The 9,696-nt window shown below is 38.4% G+C and overlaps 1 protein-coding gene across 1 annotated transcript in view; it reads left to right on the top strand.

Moving 5' to 3' along the window:
- Positions 1-9,037, top strand: part of LOC150039987 (ankyrin repeat domain-containing protein 26-like) — a 35,016-nt gene extending 25,979 nt beyond the window's left edge. Inside the window, exon 7 of the transcript XR_016534140.1 lies at positions 8,647-9,037. The gene's annotated coding sequence lies outside the window, so the exon portion shown is untranslated. The remainder of the gene's footprint in view (positions 1-8,646) is intronic.
- The last annotated feature ends 659 nt before the right edge of the window (positions 9,038-9,696 follow it).

The raw sequence follows: 9,696 nt of genomic DNA on the forward strand, positions 1-9,696 counted from the left end.
ATCCTTCTATACATTACAATATAATAATAATAATAATAATAATAATAATAATAATAATAATAATAATAATAAAGAAATATCTTCTGGGAGTCGTGCTGTGGTTCAAGTGGTAGAGCACTAGCCTTGAGCTAAAGAGCTCAGGGACAGCATCTACGTCCAGAATTCAAGCCCTACCACCAGAATAAAGAAATATCTTCCTATCAAACACAATTTATACTTTTGTTAATCAAGAGGCTGGGAACTGGAAGGTCCAAGTTCAATGCCAATTCATCACAACAGTCTGGAAGACTCCCTGTGTTAGAGCCCTAGCCTTGAGCAGAACAGCTCAGGGAAAGAGCCCAGGCCCAGATTTAAAGCCCCAGGATCCACAAAATAAAACAAGCTACACTGAATGATAGCAATATTAACTGAGCACAAGGTAGTCAAACAAGTCAGGATGTCAAAACTGAAGCGTAATCATTCAAACTTTGCAAACCAGTGGAACATATTGAAATGCAACTGACCCTGCTCAGGTACTGGTCCAGGCTCTTAACTGAAGTGTATGCATTTGATGAAGAAGTCACATGGTTTTCTCTAGGAGGGAAACTTCCCTTCAATTCTGCATCATGTGGAAGTCTTTTCATAGAAGAGCCCTTGATGCTAGGCCTTGTGACAGGAGTATGTGCAAGAGACTGAGAGTGTGCAGTCACCAAGGAAATTCCTTCAGTGGCCTCCTTCATTCTGTCCACAGTCCTGTGAAGGTTGCCAAGGACAAATACCAGCATTTCGTTAGTCAATAAAGTATGCCTAAGGAACTTGAATTTCTGAGGACCAGGACTAACGAATAAATGAAAAATGCCTTTGCATGCATTTACTGTCAGCAATAATGGAAAAGTATGACAACATGGCTGAATGCTGAGGAATTGTGAACAAACAAATTTTTATGAGTATTTTGCAGGTATTGATCAAAAAATTTGTTAACTACACATGTTAAATTTTACAATACTATACATAGAAGTAGTTATTGAAAGTAAGTGAATAGGAACATATAAAATTATCATATAGAAAATATTATTCCTGGCAGCATCAACAAATACTATATTCAAAAATTTTGCCTTACAATGAGATCTCAGTATATTCTAATTTTAGGAAGTCATTATAATTGTGATTTAAGAAATTTGCCTTTAATTATTACAGGTATCATTGGTAAAATAACTTATCCCCAACTGTGAACACTATAAAAACACACCTTTAAGCACCTGAGAGGGGAGTCAGAAAGCTATGAAGTTGTATGTATAGATCTAAATGCTGTTCAAGATTTTCCATATAGACTGGCACATCCTCAAAAAGACAAAATTCTCCTTTTTGCTCTTCACACTGTAGTTGTGATAATACGTTCTTTGCTTTTTTCTTGTTCCTTTTCTTGGCATTTGCACGTATTTTCCAAATATATTCTCATATGTATTTTCCATTGTCTTTTTTTAAAGTTGTGAAGATCATTACATAAATGAAGTGCATTCTGGGTGAAATAGACAACCTGAAAAAAAAACAGTAAAAAGGCTATCTCAGTTTTTTAACCATAAAGGAACACATGTATCCATATTTTCTCATTCACTCTTCTGTCCAAGTGCATAAAAAGACTCTACTCCATGAAACCACTGCATGAAGCTTTGCAGATAAATGAGTTACATCCCTGTTCTGGGTTAGCTTAGAGCCTAGGGCAGTGGAAAGGCAGAAAAATGACCACTGTCGCTTCAGTAGATGCATTTTCTCCTTGCACTAGGAATTGACCTTCACTAGGCACAGAAGTACTTTCCAGAAGAAACTAGCTTTCCTAAAAAGGAAACAGGAAGAGAGACTATGAGCTGATATGTATCCAATCAATCTACAATATTTACTGATGCTTCATGGCAGTCTGTTTCTACCTAAGGTGCAGTAAGCTGTACTGAGCTGTGGTTCTCTATGAAGCCAATCCAAAAGTATTCAAGCAAACCACACTAAAGCACTTTGAAGACAACATATTTGAGAGAATGAAGTCAGTGAATGCACTGCTAAACTATTATAGATGGGTGTCCTTGAGAGACAGTGAAGAAAATGTTCCCAGTGCCCAGGCCCTTCTGTGAGAGGGGTACAGACCAAGGCACAAAAAGAAGAAAGCTAGGTGGTGCATACTCCAAGTTCCCAAGATGCAATGGTGAGGAAAACAGGCTGAAGGAAGCTAGGAGCTTGACTGTCACATGACAGCGCACTGGAGAGTACAGAGAGATATGAGGGAAATCCAGGAGAGCTACACAGGACCCCCTTGCATATGTAACAGAGCAATGGATCACGTGTGTTCAGAAAGGGGCCTGACATTGAGGAATAAAACACATGAAGAGATGACAGGAAACTACCTATTGTTCACACTCTGCCAGGAATTGATGTCATTACAGAGCAGAGGACATCAGAAATGCCTTGCCTCAGCAGGGCAAAATTAACCCTCAATAAATCCTGTCCTGAAATATCCTACAATTTATAAAACCAAGAGAGGAAGAACCAACTTTTTTGTAAGTGACCTCATCATTGCCAAAAACAGGGCTCAAGAAATCTAATTGCTCATTACAGATATAAAAGATTGAAATCATACAGAAGGTTGATGAGCACAGCGAATGTTAACCCATGTGTTAAACATCAGTGTTTTCTCAGAGTAATCCTAATGATGTCATTTGATTTCCTCTGACATTTCTTATAAGTGAATAAAGATCAAAGTCATATGCCAATAGATATGGATGCCAGTAGTTGATCACTAATAATCCTATTTACTCAGAAGGCTCAGAGGATGTTGGTTCATAGCTACCAGGGGCAGGCAAATATAGGAGACCTTTATCTTCAATGGGCCATCCAAAACCCAGAAAGTGCAGGCTCAAGTGGAACAGAGCCCGCCATAAGTAAAAAACAGGCAAGATTCTTGGATTGGATTTCAAGCATTACTACACACATCTATACACACACACACACACACACACACACACACTGATCTTGTTAATGCCAGAAAGTATCCACTCTAAAAAGAAAGTTATTAGATTTATGGTAATCTGAACTCTTGTAGATGGAAAGTATGGAAAGGCAGATCTCCAAAGAATATACACAATCACAAATCACCCCTTGAAGGACAGCAAACATCAGCAGTCTTCAGTTTTATAGTAAAAGGACACCAATGTGCATTCAAGGCATGGACAAACTAGAATGCTAAAACACACAACAAATCTTACCCTACAGTGTGCTTGTGAAAACAGAAAGGAAGCTTCAATTAATGGCTAAAGGCAATGAGAACTTACAAAGCTTTTTGAACTTCCCTTCTTTGTACCTTTCCTTTCTTCCACTCCTGCCCACGCCTGCTAATTTTTGACAGAGGTTCCCACTATGTAGTTCCAGCTGGTCTGGAACTTCAAATCTGGTCTTAGCCACAGACACACTGAGATTACAGATAGTGAGAGCTATAACATTGTGGCCATGTTGCTTGAAAAGATCTGGTGTACACTAAATATGGGATTAGCATTTACAAAACTGACCATGGTCTCTGGAGTTGTCGTGAATGTGAAAGGCACCTATGGTTCTTGCAGTATTGTAGGTGGAAGCGGTATGATCCTCAGTGAGAATGGGAGAGCACAGAGAAGGGTGCTGCTGCAGGAAGGTCCATAAGACTCTCATCTCCTGTAAAATACTCAGAGAAAGACAGCTATGGGCTGTGCCTCAAGGGGTAGATCCCTATCTTTGAGCAAAGAAGGCTCAGGGTCACAGTTTGAGTCTCAGTTCAAGCCCCAGAACTGGGGGAAGACAAAAAGAACTTAGAGGTATTCAGTGGTATTTTACATGGAGAAATGCTCATCATGAGGCAAGGCAGACTCTTCTGAGACCAATTCAGACAACTGAGAGAAGACATTAGAATCATCTGCTCCATTTATTTGATGTGTGATCTATAAATTAAATAACAGTATTTCAAAATGTATATGTATTTCAGAAAATACATTCAATCCCATACATCAAATATACAAATGAGATAATTATTCATTACCAGACCTGGAGTTCTTTCTTCTTCTTAAAGGTTAGAGGAAAAATTAAAAAGCAAATACATAAGATAAAGATGTAAAGATCCTATTTCAGCTATAATTCATGGCTACCATTCCTTAATTGGTATTCAAAATTAATTAAGTAAAAATGTTTGAATTCGTAAAAAATTAACTTTGTTGTTTTCAGTGTCTTTATCACTGAGCTCTTTTCTTCTGATTTTCATGTGAAACCACTGTTGTTGCGGCCATGGTTGTTGTCAGGTCATTGTTCATGTCATTCAAGCATGTGACTATAGAAAAACCTTACAGATATACACAAGTACGGCTGGTGAGAATATTTCAGCAAGCAATTAACTCAAGAACACAGAAAGCAACCTTGCACATCCCATAAGCTATGGAGGATGGGGTATCAAATACATATTTTTTAAAGTACTAATATTTTCACTAGGATAGTAATAAAATACAGAAACACTTTCCAGGAGAGAATTTGCTTATGTATCAAAAGATGATATTTGTATGATAAGAAGGATCCTAATACTGAATTAAGCAAAAGAAAAGGTAATGGTCAGCTGGGCTCTACTAGCTTTCATCTGTAATCTTAATTTCTCAGGAGGCTGAGATCTCACAATCCATATTTGAAATCTGCTTAGGAATCAAAGTCTAACAGACTTATCTCTAATAAACCTTCAAATATTCAGTAGTAGAGCTGTGGCTCAAATGGGTGAGTGGTAACCAAGAGTAAAAACACCTCAGTGGGCCGGAAGCATGGCCTAGTGGTAGAGTGTTTGCCTAGCATGCACGAAACCCTGGGTTCAATTCCTAGGTACCACATACATAGAAAAAGCTGAAAGTGGTGCTGAGCCTTAAGTGGTAGAGCACTAGCCTGTGAAAACGCAGGGACAATGCCTCTTTCTTTTGTTTTTTCCTTCTTTCTTTCTTTTTTTTTTTTTTTGTAAGTCCTGGGGCCTGAGCTCGGGGCCACAGTTATGAGTACAAGCCTTGGAACTGGCACAGAAAAAAGAAAGAAGAAAAAAAAGAAAAACATCTCAGTGCCCAGGCCCTCAATTAAAGGCCTAGGATCAACAGCAATAGAAAAAGAAAGAGTATTTTCCTAGATGCACAAGGACACAAGAGCATATTGATCTATGCATTAAGAAAAAGCTTTCACTGACAAGAAAACTCAATGGAATTTTAGTCAGTGTGTTAGTTTTAAATACTGAAAGTTTTACCACAATGTAAACTTTCCCTTAGGAAGAAAAAAGGTATAATAAGCTTAAAGAAATTAAAAGGACAATTTCTTACTGCTTGTGCGTGCGCTCTCTCTCTCTCTCTCTCTCTCTCTCTCTCTCTCTCTCTCTCTCTCTCTCTCTCTCTCTCTCTCTCTCTCTCCCCCTCTCTCTCTCCCCCTCTCTCTCTCGATTTCAGATTCTGAGCATGTCAACTTTTAAACTTAGGGCTTCTCTTAACTCTTGCTCAACTTTCTACACCATGTCTGGCTTCGACCTCATCTCATAAGGCACACTGCCTGCCTCCTTTAATGCTACTTATTGTGAACAGGGAGTCTCCCAGACTTTCATGATGGGTTGGCTTTGAACATGGACCTACCAAATCCCAGGCTCTTGATTATCTAAAGGAAAAGTATCTGGTAAGAAGAGCTATTTCTTTTTTTCATATATTTTTATTGTAATTATTAGAAATGTTACATTATATTCACCAGATAGAAGGTGCATTACTTCACAAACATTGATACCCTTTTTTATGTCTTGGTCCCCATTTCCCTCCCTCCGCTCCGCCCCTCATCTTGTTTTTCCCCCTTCCCTACCCTATTTCAAATAACCAAATAAGCATATGTACAATATATCAGACAACAAGCTGAAAAACTGTAACAATATGAGATAAGCCTGGAACAGCATAAGAGATGAGAGATAACATAGCACGTTAAGGATATCAATCACTCATTATATGGCTTTTGTTTCTATATCCAGGAGGTCCTTTCATTTAGTGTCATACTATATGGCCTTATGTATCTCGGTTTGTTCTGTTGTAAATCTCTGCTAGGGGAGCCCAAGGTTTCTAATGATTATGACAAATGAGGAAAACCATTGAGCCTATGTTCCTTTGAGTCTGGCATAAGAACAGTTATTTGTTAAGTGTGAAAAATGAGAACTGGACTTCTGGCAAAATTTCTTTCCAATTGATTACAACGTAAACACCAGGATAATGGGTATCTTTCTAGCTGAGAACTGCTCAACCCTTGACTGTCAGGGTAAAATGATGAACCTAGGCATGCTCTGCTTGTCTCCCTGGACAATGATCCTCCTAGAGATTCACTTGTTTCTCAGCTTTCTTTCCATGGAGGATCAAGGTCTCATTAGGAAATCCGTTGTCTGAATAGGGACTTTTCCTCCTTCTGGCTTCCATCTCAGGAACAAAGGAGATTTAAATCTTTCTCAACATCTTCATTGGAAGGGGTGCTAGAGCTAAAATTCTTTGCTGACAGATACCTTGTCCATCATGTCAATACAATGCAAACATGCGTAGTTTGTTCACCGATGGTGTCTCCATAGGTTAATATTCGGAAAGGGAAACTGATTCAGTTTTGAATATATAACACAATTTTAACATGGCATGAAGCCATGATTCCTAAGTTCCTATTGTATATATGGGTTCCTGGGCTTTCTTCCATTTGGTTATCACGCATATTGGTTCTTTAATCTGTGTGTATTCACAGCAAAATATCCAATGTGAATCTATGCTGAGCTATATTTAAATTAGCCAATAAACATTTCATTTTCTGATCCAATTCATTAAAATGAAATATTCTGCTTTTTGTGATATTAAACACCCTTCTCAAACACCTCTCTGACACAACTAGTTAGATTAGGTCAGATTCTTCACTTGCTCAATCCACATACTGAAGTTCACAGCACAGCACACGATATATTTCTGCCCAAATCTTTGGCACTAATGATTTTAATATGAAATTATGAATTTGAAACCTCTGAGAATTATCAAATTCGAAAGAAGCTAAGAGTTAGTAACAAAATAGGATTCACAATTCAGAATGCTTAGTCTTCGATTGGGATTTAAACTTTTATCACATGAGGCATATTTACTTATTTTTTTATTTTTCTTGGATGTAGGACCTGAATTCTGGGCCTGGGTGTTTCCTTGAGCTCCTCAGCCCAAGGCTACTGCCCTACCCCTTGAACCACAGCACCACCTCCATTTTTCTGGTGGTTAATTGGGGATCAGTGTCTTATGGACATTAGGGCCAGGGCTGGCTTTGAATCCTGATCCTCATATCTCAGCCTCAGTTAGGATTATAGGCATGAGACACCGTGCCCATCTACATGAGGCATATTTATTATCAGAAGCACAAATCATAATCATCCATTTTGAGTGTAACTCCAAGTATCATATTGAATATAAGATATTGACATTTCTAAGAAATATCCCAATATTCATACTTATGAAATGAATTATAGAGCACTTAATGCTTTGTCCCACTGATTGTTTAGAGTAACCTGGGATATAAATTCCTTTGGCTATATTATTGAAAATACAAAGACCCCTTATAGGAGAAGATAGAATGTAAATAATGAACATACCAAAGGTTATGTTCTCTCACACATGTCTTGTCCTTCTGCTGCATTAGACTGAGTCATGTCCTGCCGAGAAAACCATTATCTTTTATCAGTCTCACCTACTAAAATCAGATAAATCATGGTATTTAGAGCAAAAGAAAATTTGATCCTTAAAGAAGCAAAAGTCCTGGGACTTGAATTCAGGGCTTGAACACTGACCTTTGGCTTTCTCGAGGCTAGAGCAATACCACTTGAGCCACAGCACCACTTCCAGCATTTTTTGTGTATGGGGTCCTGTGGAATCGAACCCAAGACCTCATGCAAGCAAGGCAAGAGGCTACCACTAGGCCATGCTCCCGGGCCTAGCAGGAATTACTTCAGTGACCCAGATCTTCATCACTTGAATATATACAGAAGCTTACCCAAGATAAGTGCATGGAACCATTTTGGTGGCTAATTTATTGGGTGCAAGTGAAGCAACAGGATAAAAAGAAACAGTAGGGGGGGCAGGAGTTTGGCATAGTGGTAGAGTGCTTGCCTAGCTTGCGTGAAGACCCTGGTTCGATTCCTCAATAACACATACATAGATCAAAGCCAGAAATGGTGCTGAGACTCAAGTGGTAGAGTTCTAGCCTTGAGAAAATCCAAGGACAGTGCTTAGGCCCTGAGCTCAAGCCCAGCACTGGCAAAAAAAAAGTAAACAGTAGGGCCAGGAGCAGTAGTGGATAGTGAAACTCATTACGAAGCCCCATTCTGTGGCTTGCTCCACTGATCCTATTCAGAGAGCTTGATGACTTAAAAAATTATCAATTCACAAGGTCACTTTTGACCTGTAATGAAAAAGGCAAATGCAGTGTACTACTTTAATTATTCTGTGGATCTACTTCTAAGCTTACCTTTATTAGCTATCATTTTGATTGACCATTTAACATAACAGTATCTGTTGAGAAAATTTCAGTTAAATGACTTTTTAGAAGTAAATTGGACTACTTACCTTGCCCTCGTGCCTTCACTGGAGTTTGTATCCTTAGCTCTTCAGCCTCAGAGGACTGAGCAGCACACTTCTTCAAAAGAACTAAGCAAGGAGTCTGCAGAATAATGGGATGAACAATGAGCCAGTGGGAGATGTGGAGATCACATTCTGACAAGATGCTTGAACTTCCTCTCTTAGCAGGAATGGGACAGGAAAATGTGAGAAACATGTATATGACATGAAAGATCATGAATACAGGGGCTGATACACGACTTGTATGGCCAGTATGTCTTTTTAGGATGTAGAGCCATTGACCAGGAATCCAAACACCCATGTCCAGTCACAACTTCCTGACACACAGAGTGATAGCTAGGGTGCATAGTTCAACCAGGAATTTATTGGGAATAAAAGCAAAACAGAAGGACAAGTCATGAGTTCAAGCCCCAATTCCTATACCAGGAAGTACATAAATGACAGATAGAAAAGACAGACTTATAGATGATAGATTGTATAATCATGTCTGCACATAGGTCTTGTATTCAGGGAGGAATTATCTGAACATATTAATATTCAAAGACATCAGCAATCTAACTTGTTATGGAAGTCTAGGAGATAATTTTGAAACTTTTTGTATGGTGACAGTTTCTATGACTAGTTTTTATCTTTTATTCATCACTATTCATTGCTTCAGAATTTTTCTGTGAAATGCTGTGTAACAATTAAAAGAAAAAATAAATACTTGACCCCAGGTATCTTCAGCTAATCACAATCCTTTACTTATGATATTCAAATATCTATTGCTGAAGAAAGCACATAACCCTAAATTCCTATACATGTTCTTTCTCATGATCTTTCCTTTTGTTCCAATTAATAGCACTGCTGCAAATTAGTCTCTTCACTAATAACACTTTTCTATGTTTTTAAATCTGCTTACTTAAGAAAGGCGAAAAAGCAGATTACATTGAAATGCAAACTTGCCTGCTCTTGTTTTCTAACACAGTAAGCTTAAACATAGGGCCTAAATGTTATCCTTTCCCTTTTTACAATCAAGGCTACCGTTCTACCACTTGAGTCATAGCTCCACTTCTGATTCTTTGCTGCCACTACT

This window comes from Megascapheus bottae, unplaced genomic scaffold (genome assembly GCF_031878675.1).
Source record: "Megascapheus bottae isolate mThoBot1 unplaced genomic scaffold, mThoBot2.hap1 HAP1_SCAFFOLD_43, whole genome shotgun sequence".
Classification (NCBI taxonomy): domain Eukaryota; kingdom Metazoa; phylum Chordata; class Mammalia; order Rodentia; family Geomyidae; genus Megascapheus; species Megascapheus bottae.